Raw genomic sequence first — 16,332 nt, forward strand, 5'->3', positions numbered from 1 at the left:
AATTAAGTGCTCAATGTTGCAAAGCTAACCAGCTTAGTGCCGTTATCACTACTCACATCATGTAAACTGTGCTTTCCAATGTTCCCCATGAAGGCTGCTTCTTTCCCTATTTTTGTATTAAAATCTTCAAGAATAATTTTGTAATGTTCACTTGATACATTGTCTAAAACTGTTTCTAATTCCTCAAAGAAAATACCTTTCTTGATGTCATCATTTTCTTTGATTGGAGCATGACAATTCATATATGTAAGTAGTATTTTCGCGTGTCTACGAGTGGAGTGAGATTCTGGGTTTTATTGATTTAAAATCAATGAGAGTGGTACAGAGTGATTTCTTCATTACAAAACCAGATCCTAGTGAGTGGTTTGCTTCTGAGGCTCCATGGAATATGACATGGTTTTCTCTTGCAGAGCCAGTAGATCTACTTGATACTTATCTGCTTCCGTTACTACGCATTTTGCTGCCCCAGGTTTGTATACACTTCTGATATTCCAGGTCCCTAGTTGTATTTCCTTCTATAGTCCTTGTTCTTGCTTAGGTCATTTTACAGAGATCAGTCCTATCTGAGGCTCTTCTGTGATGCTCATACCGGTGATTATTTTTTCCAGGATGCATTGGTAGCTCATCGCCAACCCACAACCTTGGGGACCAAGATTTTTTATTTGGGGTTTTCTCCCATAGAAAGATTGGCTTCTCCATGCCTATAGAGGTCTTTCTGCCCTTTTGTACATATACCAGGGAATGACAGGAAAAGGAAATGGTGAGGACAGGTTCAGGACAGGAAAGTGGAGTGATAGGTTGTTGTGGGACACACTTTGTCTGGCTCCTCCCCTTTGGTCGGTCCCTGCAGATCTGGAGCACGCAAACCTCCTTCCCTGCATGGACAGTGCTATGTTAAGGCAGTGTCCCCTGAGGAGGTCTTGAATATTGACTTGTCATAATACAGGTAACTAATGCCAGATCTCATGGAACAACCTGTCTAGATCACCGTTACATATATGAGTGGTTCCAATAAGATTGCGATGACTGTTAAGGGGATAGTGTGTCATGACACATGAGAATGTATTTCCCAGTACTAGAAAAGAAACATAGCATATGCCAATGTAGTGTGTAAAACAAGTAATTTTCCCAAATGAATGTGAAATAGCACTCACTTTAGTATTCACAGAGAAAAAGACAAAACAACAATCAGGAGGAAACTGATCTTGAAATATTTTAAATATAAGTTCCCCACTATTTTAATTAAAAAAATAGGAAATTATTCACTGTGACTACCATCATCAAGCATTCTGTTATATTTGCTAACTTAAGAGGCATGTCCACAAAATATTACCATTTTGGAAAAAAACTCATAAAACATTTTTAAACCAAAATTTATTTTTGCAGGAAAGAGCAGACCTTGAACTATTTTTCTATGAAGTTGCAACCATTATCTAGACATTTGTCATTGTAGGAAACCAACTTTTCTCCACTTCTTCCCAGAAAAATGCTGCCAGTGAAGATAGTCACTGTTGAACACCATTTTTTGTGTCGTCGTCACTGTCTAAGTACCTTCTTCCAAAATCAATCTTCAAGTTCAGGAAGAAGTGGTGGTCATAAGGTGCAGGATTGGGGCTGTGACAGAACTGCTCCCAATCACATCACCAGCAGAATGAGGACATGCATTATCAGGAAGCAACACACTGCATTGACTGTGCATTCAGTGCTTTTTGTTTTGAATTCCATGCTGAAGTTTTCTCAATGGTTCAAAGTATCGTACCACATTGATGGTTTCATCTCTGAAAACAAACTCAACAGGCAGAGTGCCCTGTCTGTCCCAGAAAACAGTGCACATGACTTTTTGTGCTGACAACATTGTTCGGAACTTTTTTTTTTTTTTTTTTTTTTTTTTGGGGGGGGGGGGGGGGGGTCGTGAGTGCCTCCATTCTCTCAACTGTTGTTTTGGGGCTGAGGTAGCATGACAAACCCAAATTCCATCACTGATTGCAATTCTGTTTAAGAATTCATTTTCCTCATTACTGCATCAGGTAAGAGATGTCAAAGAACTGCCAAGCTGTTTCGTGTTGCGGACATTCGTAAGCATTTTCAGAAGATGACAGGAACACAATCTGTGAAAATTTATGCAATTTGTGACAATCTCATGCTAAACAGTTCTTGAAACTTGTGAAAGCTGATCAAAAAGCCTTCTTATTGTGAACTGCCTGTTTTTACATCAGCAACAACAGAAGGCCAACTTCTCCATGATTTGTGATTAATGTTGGTTTCCATTATTGAATTGTCTCACCCACTTTCTCACCATTCCATCAGTTCTTAGATTCTCATCATAAATCTCTACATGTTGACAATGAATTTCAGTTAATATTCTGTGCATTAAAAATCCATATTACAAAATGCACTTCAGTCACTGGGTTCAGAGATAAACTTTTGAACAGTCATCAATAAATACAGAACTGCAACACTAGTGGTGCAGTGGCAGCAGAATGAAATGGTACTTACTTTCCAGACATGGCTCATACATGAAACCTAATCTTTCATTCTTAGTGATATACTTAGCATGAAATGAAATGATCAATGGCATCGTTGGCCAGGAGGCCCAGTCACCAGAGTTCAGCTGCCGTCTTGCAAGTCCTTTTTAGATGATGCCCCATCAGCAACTTGAGAGTCAATGATGATGAAAATGATGATGAAAGACACATAACACCCAGTCCCCTGCCAGGAATCGAACCTGGGCCCCCTGTGTGGTAGGCCGTAATGCTACCACTACTCTAAGTAGGCAGACACACATAGCATGATGAAAAAGCATACTACAACTTGTAGCCTACTAGTTGGGACTAAGCCCAGGGGAGAGGGCTGTCATCAATTTATCCTTAATGCTCAAGAAGTACATTGTGCAAAATGCATCAAAATCCACAAAATAATAGGTCAGAGTTCAGAAATCTTACATTAGTACAAGTATAATATATAAAAATAACATGCAATTTCAGTAACTAGAGCAGAGCAGTTAGTGTCCCATCATTAGTTTTCAGATAAACCATTATTACTAACACTTATTCATCCTACGATACTGAAGGTACCCACCATATAGTGGAGGTGCTGAGTTGTAGATAGGCCAAAAAAAAAAAAAAAAAAAAAAAAAAAAAAAAAAAAAAAAAAAAAAAAAATCACAAATAAATAAAGCTTTTGGCCATTACACTCACACACAAGCAAATGGAACTAATACAAACGACCACAGAATCAAGCAACTGAAACCACTTTATTTATTTGTGACAGTCTTTTTGTTGTGCCTATCTGCAACACAGTATCTCTACTATATGGTGAGTAGCAACTTTCCTTCTCATAATATTGTTACATTCCATCCTGGATTTTCCATTGTTTGATAGTGAAAGTACCATAAATGTGTAGCTCACACATATGGAATGGTTGGTGCCCTACCGCCACATAAGTTAGTGTAAGATTCAGTGTTACCTTTTGTGCACTGCTTCTAAGAAACTGTTGTTACAGCTTCTATACATTTACTGCTTCTCGAGGGCTTTCTCTTAATAAACTGATGAAGTCATTGGTATTGCCAATTTAATGTATAGCTTAACTCCTTAGTGATTTCTGTTCACTAAATATTTTCATGGTTTCTCTGTTTACACCAATCGGACCTAGCTGCAATGCCCTACATTTCTATGCTGTAATGTACCTACATCTCAGGCCGATAGCTTCAGGCTTAATAAATTAGGTTATCGTCGATGAATCAGAGATATCTTTTGCAAAGTGTAGTGCATTCCTCAGACAAATATACAGCAAGAAATTTTGTTATACTTTGTGGTGGTGTCTTACTTTGTTTCATTGATTAAATAACTGGATCATAGTTGTATCTGTTATAAATGTTTACATTCATGTTTGACTGGGCAGTGTGGGGAAGCATTTGCAACTGAAACGTGCCCAATTGTCTGCTGAGGTAGCCTGAGCAAGCTACACTTTACAGTATAGTCTCGCCCTCACTATAGGGCAGTAGTGCGTATACTCACACTAGGTCTAATTCATGCAAACTCTTGAGCATTGTTCTGCATCAGGTAGCAAAATATGGATATATGAACGTGAATAGGGTTAGTCCATGTGATGGCGGAATGTGTCTGCACCCTATGTCTTGTTATGAGCGTTTCATTAAGAGGCAATGGAATTTTTTTTACAAAACCATGCGATTTGGTTGATAATAAGTTACAGTAAGTAGTACCCCCATCATTGCAAGTAACAGGAACTTTTCTAGTATGTGCTTTAATACTGTGTTGGTTTGGAGGATCAGTACTGTAGTGTTAATGTGAGAATCACCAGACTTTGGGGGGTTGGCCCCAGAGGAATGGATATGAGTGTTCAGCACAGAAAAACACAGTTGGGTCTCTTCCCGAAAGAGGTGGTGTCAGACCCTCATCAGTGCAGCTGCACAGTGTGGCGTTTATCTAAACATGCAGCAGATGGCCATCCTGCAAGGGGGTTCGAACTAGGGTACTGCAAGCCTCTAGCATGGACCAGGCTACAGGCAAGCTGGTGTTCTGGCTATGTAGGGCCACTTCAGAGTTTCAAAATTCTTCCAATGAAGTAAGAGAGGAATGGTGACTGGCACTTGAGACTAATTGCTTCAGTAAGGGGTAGAGCAGTGATCTTCTAGTATATGTAAGCACAGATATTTCAATAGTTGTAGGTCCTTAAGTAAAGCAGACAGCAAGTTCTTAGCTATATATAGTGTGATTCTATGCTGTATTGTGCCTCTTATCATGACACAAGAATACAGCTCCACTCAGCGACACACACCCATCCCAAGTGGTCCACAGCTGCACTCTATCTTTCAATGATGAAGAAAACGTTTGTAATTGCACAGTTAACTGAGGATGTTACCCTCAGATAAGATTACCAGAAACCACACTTGTTCATGGTAACATGGAAAAATTGTTTACCAAATTCTCCAGCACAGTTGTGCATAAAAGTATAAAATCAATGTGCAATAGTCTTAAAGGAGTAATAGTTATTGCTATCTGCGATGTCATGGTGAAACATACGAATGTCTTCTTTCTGGATATTCAGTGTTCATCCATCTGGTATCTGTAATAGATTGTTTGAATTTATGTTGAATGCCAATTCGAAATGTTCTGACAGAAGAGTGGAATATTAAACTTCAGAAGGATAAATATGTGACTCATTTTACTCTAGCACTGCACATCTGCCTTCAAAATCCATGTCAGATGAGGATTACAAAATGATGCTTGTGTTTTATTGAAGAGTGCTACAGGTTTTGAAAGCAGTGAGAAAATTAAAACATAGACTAAGAAAAATATTACTTCTTTATGAAACCAATAGATTAGTTATGGTCAATTGGAGGTATTGTATTGGGTTTGGAACAGAACCTAATCAAAAACAGACTTTAAATATAACTTCAAATTTATATCCAAGGAATTTCATGTGGCATCCGCACTTCCAGGCAAGGTCCAGGGATTAGCCTTTCTTCATGGATAACAGACAGACAGGCAAAACTATATATTGTAGTGGCAAGCTTTGTTAACATATGGACATCTGGTAACTCATGCTGTGATTGATGGATAAAGCATTCCCAACATGTGGGATTGTTGACAGTTTAGGGATTGATACAGTTGTCATCTTTTGCTATGAGACTGAAGGAAACCCTAATCTGTGTAGACATATATTGAACCAAAATAAAATTAACTTCTGTCCACACCTTTTGCACAGAATTAAGGAAACCAGGGAGCAATACAGAATGCAGTATCATCATCTATCAGTGGAATAAAATCACTTTTTGTAAAATACGTGTTATTTAAGTTATATGTGCTCTTGCAATGATTTGTAGTGAGGCTGAAAAGGTCAGGGCAAAGAGACAAATAAAATATGATATAGCTCTAAGATTCCCATTAACAAATTAACAAATGTATCCCATTGCAAATTAAATAGGTGTAACAGTCACTTGAGTAGACCATTGTGGAAAGGTGTAGAAGGCTGTGTCACTGTCAGCAAAAATAAATTAAAATGGCAGGTTGGTATTAGCAACAAGTATCATGCAGACACTGGCAGAGGCCAGTATTTACTCTGGAAATTCTTATCCTTAAAATATGATCTTTAGTTTAGTAGTCTTCAACAACAAACATAAAGTAATAATCAAAAAGGTAGGTTGCCTCACCAATGGGTTGGAATTCAAAGAAGTCAATGTGTATTAAGCCAATTACATGAAAATTCTGTTTCAGCCAACCATACACATTCCGTGATGTTGTTGTTGTTCTCACCAAAGACCAGGTTCACAGTGCCGTTCACATTAAACCTACCAACAAACAACAGTACTTTCATTTTGACAGTTGCCATACTTTTCATGTCAAACATTCCCTCCCATACAGCCTTGGCATCAGAGGCAAACATACCTGTTTGGATGCAGAATCTTTACAGCAATACACCACCATTCTCACTTCAGCCTTCACTGCACATAGTGACCCCACCAGCCTAGTCAAAAAGCAGACCTTCTGGGCCATCACATCCAATCCTGGTGCTGCTGATCCCTCCACAAAACAGCTCAGTGTTATACTGGTCTGGATTGTGTTAATCAGCTACTCCCACAGGACCATGACTTCCTAAAACCGTGCCCTGAAATGAGATCCATTCCATCTGAAAGTTTGCCCACCACACCTAGAGTAGCTTTCCGTCACCCTCCTAGTCTCTGCAATATTCTTGTCACACCCTATGCTCCTTCTGCACCCATCTCCCTACTCTATGGCTCCTACCCCTGTGACCATCTCTGCTCAAAAACTTGTCCTATGCACCCTCCTACAACATCTATAATAGTCCTGTAACTGGCAAAACACATACAATCAAAGGAAGAGGCACCTAGGAAACAACACGTCATATATCAGTTATATGCGAACACTGTTCAGCCTTCTACATCAGCATGACTACCACCAAATTATCAACTAGGATGAATGCACATAGGCAGAGGGTGTATACTGGCAACTCGCAGTATCCTGTTGCAGAGCATGCTCTACAAGACATTTGTAACCAAAGTACTTGTTTCACCACAAACACTATTTGGATTCTTCCCCCCAGTTTCTCAGTACTCCACAGGTGGGAACTAGCACTACATAATGTCCTTGGTTCTCGCCACCTGCCTGGACTTAATTTACATAAATTTCTTCCATCTCAGCATTCCTTCACTGTAACTACTCTTTGCTTCACTCCGTTTTAGTTTTCTACATCTTTCTTTCTCTTTCTGCTAACTTTTCACTGACCCCCTCCCACCTCTGTTATTTACAATGCACTTAGCTTTTCACTCATATTAACTCATGCATATTACCCTGTCTTCCACCTTTAAGCTCTCAGGTTTTCAAATCCCGTCTGATGCAGTACCCAACAATCAGTCATTCCTTATCATCCCATATGGTAAGTCTCCCTTGACCCATGGCTCTGGATAACTTTTCCTAGACCTCTCCAGTCCTTTTCCATCACCCTTCTTCCTTCCCTTTCAACTATCCTGTCTGAAGAAGAAGCCACTGGCTCCAAAAGCTTACCAATTACAACAATTTTTTATGTGTGTGTGTGTTCTGCCACCAATTGGTGAGGCTACTTTTTATCCATCCAAATAAATAATTTTACTTCCTTGCCATCTTGCTTTCCTGATGTTTCGGTTCTTCTTGATTCCTCTTTGGATGAAGGGGTTGATTTCATTAATCCCTTCTTTATTGCACGTGTGTTCAGAAACAGGACATACCCATCTATTGACAACCACTTTTCTTCACTTGATAATAAATACCTGCAGACTCTCCTGATGTAGGCATGAGACTCCCAATTTGTAGCTAACATCATTGAACCTAAGAGGGTTGTTATCAAAACTCATCATTTCAGTTTTTGGCCAACTGTGCAAATTCCTTGGTTATTAGACTTTTTAATTGATGTACTTCTCGGAGTTTATAGAAATCAGGAAATGAGCGTGATATGCTATAGATTGTAGTATTTCCTCTTTCCTGTGCATTTTGTGGAATATATAGCCGTATTGGTCAGTTATGAGTGCTGTTTGGATTTATGTACTAAATCTGGTGACTTTGAGTACCTGTCTAGTGGCTAGTCAGAACTATGGTATATTTTAAACATACTAGGGTGGTTTTATGATAAAATTGATGTACTTCTTGGAGTTTATAGAAATCAGGAAATGAGCATGATATGCTATAGATTGTAGTATTTCCTCTTTCCTGTGCATTTTGTGGAATATATAGTCGTATTGGTCAGTTTTGAGTGCTGTTTGGATTTATGTACTAAATCTGGTGACTTTGAGTACCTGTCTAGTGGCTAGTCAGAACTATGGTATATTTTAAACATACTAGGGTGGTTTTATGATAAAATTACTTTTAAAAATCACTTGGTCCATTCAACTGTTTGTTTTTGTTTTTAATTTTTTTTCAAAATTTTTTATTTTATTTTATTTTATTTATTTATTTTGTGCATCAATGGATATTCTTTTAGCGCTAAACATGGCTACAGTAAAGGCACAGTATGCCCAGAAATGTCGTGCTGAATGTAAACATTACTATGCATTAATATACTCATCACAGCTGGCAATCTGTCACAGCAGAAATTCTAGATAACAGCTTTACAATAATACATTTACATTTTTTATTAATTACTAGAGACTCCCTTCATGAGAATTATTCCCTTCATTTACAGAGCTTCTACACATTAGTGTAATTAAGATTCCGTAATTATTTTCTTTGTAACTGTTCCACAAGTACATATATCTGTACACCACTATGTCAGAAATTACTGTTTATGGTTAAAATGTACGTGTTTAAACCAGTTTCAATTAGGCTGTTACATTTCAACAATCCCCAAAAGATTTGTGAAACTGAAAGTTGAACAAAACCTTTTCTGACAGATCTACATAACAGTACTCATTTGCAATCAATTGGATGAACAAACAATTTGCGAAAGATATGAGCAACCAAATATGTAAAATCATCATACATTATTTTGTATCATATTCAACTAGATTAAACAAAATATTAATTAACAGTACAAAGAAAGAACAAGTTAATTTGCAGAATTTGTCTGCAGCTTATATTACAACATGAATATGAGGTAAATTCATTTCAATCAGAAAATTATCTATTGGAAGTTAGCTGAATTGACCTTGTTTCTGTACATTTATGTCTGTCATTACGGCCTCCTGGTTCTCCAGAATGCAATGGAGACACTGGTGTGTGTAACTCTTTCTAAATATTGCTGCTGCATTGTGGAACAAGCATTAGTATCAGATACTACAATACACAAATTCCATATTAGTTTGTATTTAGCCACCTCCTATCTTTTGCAAGTATGCCTAGTATTGTTGTTGTTGTTGTCTTCAGTCCTGAGACTGGTTTCATGCAGCTCTGCATGCTACTCTATCCTGTGCAAGCTTCTTCAGATCCCAGTACTTACTGCAGCCTACATCCTTCTGAATCTGCTTAGTGTATTCATCTCTTGGTCTCCCTATATGATTTTTACCCTCCACACTGCCCTCCAATGCTAAAATTGTGATCCCTTGATGCCTCGGAACATGTCCTACCAACCGATCCCTTCTTCTAGTCAAGTTGTGCCACAAACTTCTCTTCTCCCCAATCCTATTCAATACCTCCTCATTAGTTACATGATCTATCCACCTTATCTTCAGCATTCTTCTGTAGCACCACATTTCGAAAGCTTCTATTCTCTTCTTGTCCAAACTAGTTATCGTCCATGTTTCACTTCCATACATGGCTACACTCCATACAAATACTTTCAGAAACGACTTCCTGATACATAAATCTATATTCGATTTTAACAAATTTCTCTTCTCCAGAAATGCTTTCCTTGCCATTGCCAGTCTACATTTTATATCCTCTCTACTTCAACCATCATCAGTTATTTTACTTCCTAAATAGCAAAACTCCTTTACTACTTTAAGTGTCTCATTTCGTAATCTAATTCCCTCAGCATCATCTGATTTAACTCAACTACATTCCATTATCCTCATTTTGCTTTTGTTGATGTTCATCTTATATTCTCCTTTCAAGACACTGTCCATTCCATTCAACTGCTCTTCCAAGTCCTTTGCTGTCTCTGACAGAATTACAATGTCATCGGCGATCCTCAACATTTTTATTTCTTCTCCATGGACTTTAATACCTACTCCAAACTTTTCTTTTGTTTCCTTTACTGCTTGCTCAATATAGAGATTAATAACATCAGGGCCAGCTACAACCCTGTCTCACTCCCTTCCCAACCACTGTTTCCCTTTCATGCCCCTCGACACTTATAAGTGCCATCTGGTTTCTGTAAAAATTGTAAATAGTCTTTTGCTCCCTGTATTTTACGCCTGCCACCTTTAGAATTTGAAAGAGGGTATTCCAGTCAACACTGTCAAAAGCTTTCTCTAAGTCTACAAATGCTAGAAATGTAGGTTTGCATTTCCTTAATCTATTTTAAAAGATAAGGCGTCGTTATCAGGAGAAAGAAAACTGGCGTTCTACGGATCGGAGCGTGGAATGTCAGATCCCTTAATCGGGCAGGTAGGTTAGAAAATTTAAAAAGGGAAATGGATAGGTCAAAGTTAGATATAGTGGGAATTAGTGAAGTTCGGTGGCAGGAGGAACAAGACTTTTGGTCAGGTGAATACAGGGTTATAAATACAAAATCAAATAGGGGTAATGCAGGAGTAGGTTTAATAATGAATAAAAAAAATAGAAGTGTGGGTAAGCTACTACAAACAGCATAGTGAACACATTATTGTGGCCAAGATAGACACGAAGCCCATGCCTACTACAGCAGTACCAGTTTACATGCCAACTAGCTATGCAGATGATGAAGAAATTGATGAAATGTATGATGAGATAAAAGAAATTATTCAGGTAGTGAAGGGGGACGAAAATTGAATAGTCATGGGTGACTGGAATTCGGTAGTAGGAAAAGGGAGAGAAGGAAACGTAGTAGGTGAATATGGATTGGGGGAGAGAAATGAAAGAGGAAGCCGCCTGGTAGAATTTTGCACACAGCACAACTTAATCATAGCTAACACTTGGTTTAAGAATAATGAAAGAAGGTTGTATAAATGGAAAAACCCTGGAGATACTAAAAGGTATCAGATAGATTATATAATTGTAAGACAGAGATTTAGGAACCAGATTTTAAATTGTAATACGTTTCCAAGGGCAGATGTGGACTCTGACCACAATCTATTGTTTATGACCTGTAAATTAAAACTGAAGAAACTGGAAAAAGATGGGAATTTAAGGAGATAAGACCTGGATAAACTGACTAAACCAGAGGTTGTACAGAGTTTCAGGGAGAGCATAAGGGAACAATTGACAGGAATGGAGGAAAGAAATACAGTAGAAGAAGAATGGGTAGCCCTGAGGGATGAAGTAGTGAAGGCAGCAGAGGATAAAGAAGGTAAAAAGATGAGGGCTGCTAGAAATCCTTGGGTAACAGAAGAAATATTGAATTTAATTGGTGAAAGGAGTAAATATAAAAATGCAGTAAATGAAGCAGCCAAAAGGGAATACAAATGTCTCAAAAATGAGATCGACAGGAAGTGCAAAATGGCTAAGCAGGGATGGCTAGAGGACAAATGTAAGGATGTAGAGGCTTTTCTCACTAGGGGTAAGATAGATACTGTCTACAGGAAAATTAAAGAGACCTTTGGAGATAAGAGAACCACTTGTATGAACGTCAAGAGCTCAGATGTAAACCCAGTTCTAACCAAAGAAGGGAAAGCAGAAAGATGGAAGGAGTATATAGAGGGTCTATACAAGGGTGATGTACGTGAAGACAATATTATTGAAATGGAAGAGAATGTAGATGAAGATGAAATGGGAGGTACAATAATACGTGGAAAGTTTGACAGAGCACTGAAAGACTTGAGCCGAAACAAGGCCCCGGGAGTAGACAACATTCCATTAGAACTACTGACGGCCTTGGGAGAGCCAGTCCTGACAAAACTCTACCATCTGGTGAGCAAGATGTATGAGACAGGTGAAATACCCTCAGACTTCAAGAAGAATATAATAATTCCAATCCCAAAGAAAGCAGGTGTTGACAGATGTGAAAATTACCGAACTATCAGTTTAATAAGTCACAGCTGCAAAATACTAATGCGAATTCTTTACAGACGAATGGAAAAACTGGTAGATGCGGACCTAGGGGAGGATCAGTTTGGATTCCGTAGAAATGTTGGAACACGTGAGGCAATACTGACCCTACGACTTATCTTAGAAGTAAGATTAAGAAAAGGCAAACCTACGTTTCTAGCATTTGTAGACTTAGAGAAAGCTTTTGACAATGTTGACTGGAATACTCTCTTTCAAATTCTAAAGGTGGCAGGGGTAAAATACAGGGAGCGAAAGGCTATTTACAATTTGTACAGAAACCAGATGGCAGTCATAAGAGTCAAGGGGCATGAAAGGAAAGCAGTGGTTGGGAAGGGAGTGATACAGGATTGTAGCCTCTCCCCGACGTTATTCAATCTGTATATTGAGCAAGCAGTAAAGAAAACAAAAGAAAAATTTGGAGTAGGTATTAAAATTCATGGAGAAGAAGTAAACACTTTGAGGTTCGCCGATGACATTGTAATTCTGTCAGAGACGGCAAAGGACTTGGAAGAGCAGTTGAACGGAATGGACAGTGTCTTGAAAGGAGGATATAAGATGAACACCAACAAAAGCAAAACGAGGATAATGGAATGTAGTTGAGTTAAATCAGATGATGCTGAGGGAATTAGATTACGAAATGAGACACTTAAAGTAGTAAAGGAGTTTTGCTATTTAGGAAGTAAAATAACTGATGATGGTTGAAGTAGAGAGGATATAAAATGTAGACTGGCAATGGCAAGGAAAGCATTTCTGAAGAAGAGAAATTTGTTAAAATCGAATATAGATTTATGTATCAGGAAGTCGTTTCTGTAAGTATTTGTATGGAGTGTAGCCATGTATGGAAGTGAAACATGGACGATAACTAGTTTGGACAAGAAGAGAATAGAAGCTTTCGAAATGTGGTGCTACAGAAGAATGCTGAAGATAAGGTGGATAGATCATGTAACTAATGAGGAGGTATTGAATAGGATTGGGGAGAAGAGAAGTTTGTGGCACAACTTGACTAGAAGAAGGGATCGGTTGGTAGGACATGTTTTGAGGCATCAAGGGATCACAAATTTAGCATTGAAGGGCAGCGTGGAGGGTAAAAATCGTAGAGGGAGACCAAGAGATGAATACACTAAGCAGATTCAGAAGGATGTAGGTTGCAGTAGGTACTGGGAGATGAAGAAGCTTGCACATGATAGAGTAGCATGGAGAGCTGCATCTAACCATTCTCAGGACTGATGACAGCAACAACAACAACAACAAGGCGTAGGGGCAGTACTGCCTCATGTGTTCCAACATTTCTACGGAATCCAAACTGATCTTTGTCGAGGGCGGCTTCTGCCAGTTTTTCCATTCGTCTATAAAGAATTCGCATTAGTATTTTGCAGCTGCGACTTATTAAACTGATAGTTTGGTAATTTTCACATCTGTCAACACCTGCTTTCTTTGGGATTGGAATTATTATATTCTTCTTGAAGTCTGAGGGTATTTCACCTGTCTCATACATCTTCCTCACCAGATGGTAGGGTTTTGTCAGGACTGGCTCTCCCAAGGCCGTCAGTAGTTCTACTGGAATGTTGTCTACTCCCGGGGCCTTGTTTCGGCTCAAGTCTTTCAGTGCTCTGTCAAACTTTCCACGTATTATTGTACCTCCCATTTCATCTTCATCTACATTCTCTTCCATTTCAATAATATTGTCTTCACGTACATCACCCTTGTATAGACCCTCTATATACTCCTTCCATCTTTCTGCTTTCCCTTCTTTGGTTAGAACTGGGTTTACATCTGAGCTCTTGATGTTCATACAAGTGGTTCTCTTATCTCCAAAGGTCTCTTTAATTTTCCTGTAGACAGTATCTATATTACCCCTAGTGAGAAAAGCCTCTACATCCTTACATTTGTCCTCTAGCCATCCCTGCTTAGCCATTTTGCACTTCCTGTCGATCTCATTTTTGAGACATTTGTATTCCCTTTTGGCTGCTTCATTTACTGCATTTTTATATTTACTCCTTTCACCAATTAAATTCAATATTTCTTCTGTTACCCAAGGATTTCTAGCAGCCCTCATCTTTTTACCTTCTTTATCCTCTGCTGCCTTCACTACTTCATCCCTCAGGGCTACCCATTCTTCTTCTACTGTATTTCTTTCCTCCATTCCTGTCAATTGTTCCCTTATGCTCTCCCTGAAACTCTGTACAACCTCTGGTTTAGTCAGTTTATCCAGGTCTTATCTCCTTAAATTCCCATCTTTTTCCAGTTTCTTCAGTTTTAATTTACAGGTCATAAACAATAGATTGTGGTCAGAGTCCACATCTGCCCTTGGAAACATATTACAATTTAAAATCTGGTTCCTAAATCTCTGTCTTACAATTATATAATCTATCTGATACCTTTTAGTATCTCCAGGGTTTTTCCATTTATACAACCTTCTTTCATTATTCTTAAACCAAGTGTTAGCTATGATTAAGTTGTGCTGTGTGCAAAATTCTACCAGGCGGCTTCCTCTTTCATTTCTCTCCCCCAATCCATATTCACCTACTACGTTTCCTTCTCTCCCTTTTCCTACTACCGAATTCCAGTCACCCATGACTATTAAATTTTCGTCCCCCTTCACTACCTGAATAATTTCTTTTATCTCATCATACATTTCATCAATTTCTTCATCATCTGCATAGCTAGTTGGCATGTAAACTGGTACTGCTGTAGTAGGCATGGGCTTCGTGTCTATCTTGGCCACAATAATGTGTTCACTATGCTGTTTGTAGTAGCTTACCCACACTTCTATTTTTTATTCATTATTTAACCTACTCCTGCATTACCCCTATATGATTTTGTATTTACAACCTTGTATTCACTTGACCAAAAGTCTTGTTCCTCCTGCCACTGAACTTCATTAATTCCCACTATATCTAACTTAAACCTATCCATTTCCCTTTTTAAATTTTCTAACCTACCTGCCCAATTAAGGGATCTGACATTCCACGCTCCGATCTGTAGAACACCAGTTTTCTTTCTCCTGATAACGACGTCCTCTTGATTAGTCCCCACCCGGAGATCCGAATGGGGGACTATTTTACCTCCGGAATATTTTACCCAAGAGGATGTCATTATCATTTAACCATACAGTAAAGCTGCATGCCCTTAGGAAAAATTACAGCTGTAGTTTCCCCTTGCAGCCGTTCGCAGTACCAGAACAGCAAGGCCATTTTGGTTAGTGTTGCAAGGCCAGATCAGTCAATCATCCAGACTGTTGCCCCTGTAACTACTGAAAAGGCTGCTGCCCCTCTTCAGGAACCACACATTTGTCTAGCCTCTCAACAGATACCCCTCCATTGTGGTTGCACCTACGGTACGGCCATCTGTATCACTGAGGCACGTAAGCCTCCCCACCAACGAGAAGGTCCATGGTTCATGGGGGCAGGTGCCTAGTATTAGACCATAATATAACAGAGTGTTCAGTCTCCTCTATGTGCAATGAAGAGAACTGAACTGAAGTACACTGTAGATCTCTGCTCGTTGGAAGTACTTCGTTGCAAACTGCTGAATGTGGCTCATACTCCACTCCTTATGACCATCATATTTTGTGTAATTGATTTTTTGAATAGAGTAGTTCAATTCAGCAAAAGTCCAGCTGTTCATACCTAAACATTTCCTGTCTTAAATCTCATATTGAAATTTTAACTTGTTCTTTGATAACATATAATTAAAATCATACTATTACAAAATCTTCAAGTGCTATGGCACTATTCTCTGCAATTTATATTGAAATTTACATATAGTATTGAATAACAAAATATATTATTATCATATAGTACAATTAAATTCTTGGACTATAGTTCCTCAACAGTTAGCATAATTCACCCTATATGCATAGGATGGAATGTCTGACCAATGTCCAATCTTTTCAAAACACTTCCGATGCTTCATTTCCATCTTGACAAAACATATAATGATTTTTTTATGAATATTTATGCAATTACAATCATTGCCTCATCTTTCGCAGTATGTGTTAACATATAGTGGTATCAAACCCCACAACAGTCATGGAATATAATTATGTGATAGGGAGTAGTGTAAGTGAGCTATTCCTCATGATAATTACAAACATAATGTATGGTAATACTGAGTATAGTAAGTGAGCCATTCCTCATGGAAAAAAAATGCATGGTAATACTGAGTTGTGTTGATCATATTTATTGAGAACAAAGGT

This window comes from Schistocerca gregaria, chromosome 6 (genome assembly GCF_023897955.1).
Source record: "Schistocerca gregaria isolate iqSchGreg1 chromosome 6, iqSchGreg1.2, whole genome shotgun sequence".
Classification (NCBI taxonomy): Eukaryota; Metazoa; Arthropoda; class Insecta; order Orthoptera; family Acrididae; genus Schistocerca; species Schistocerca gregaria.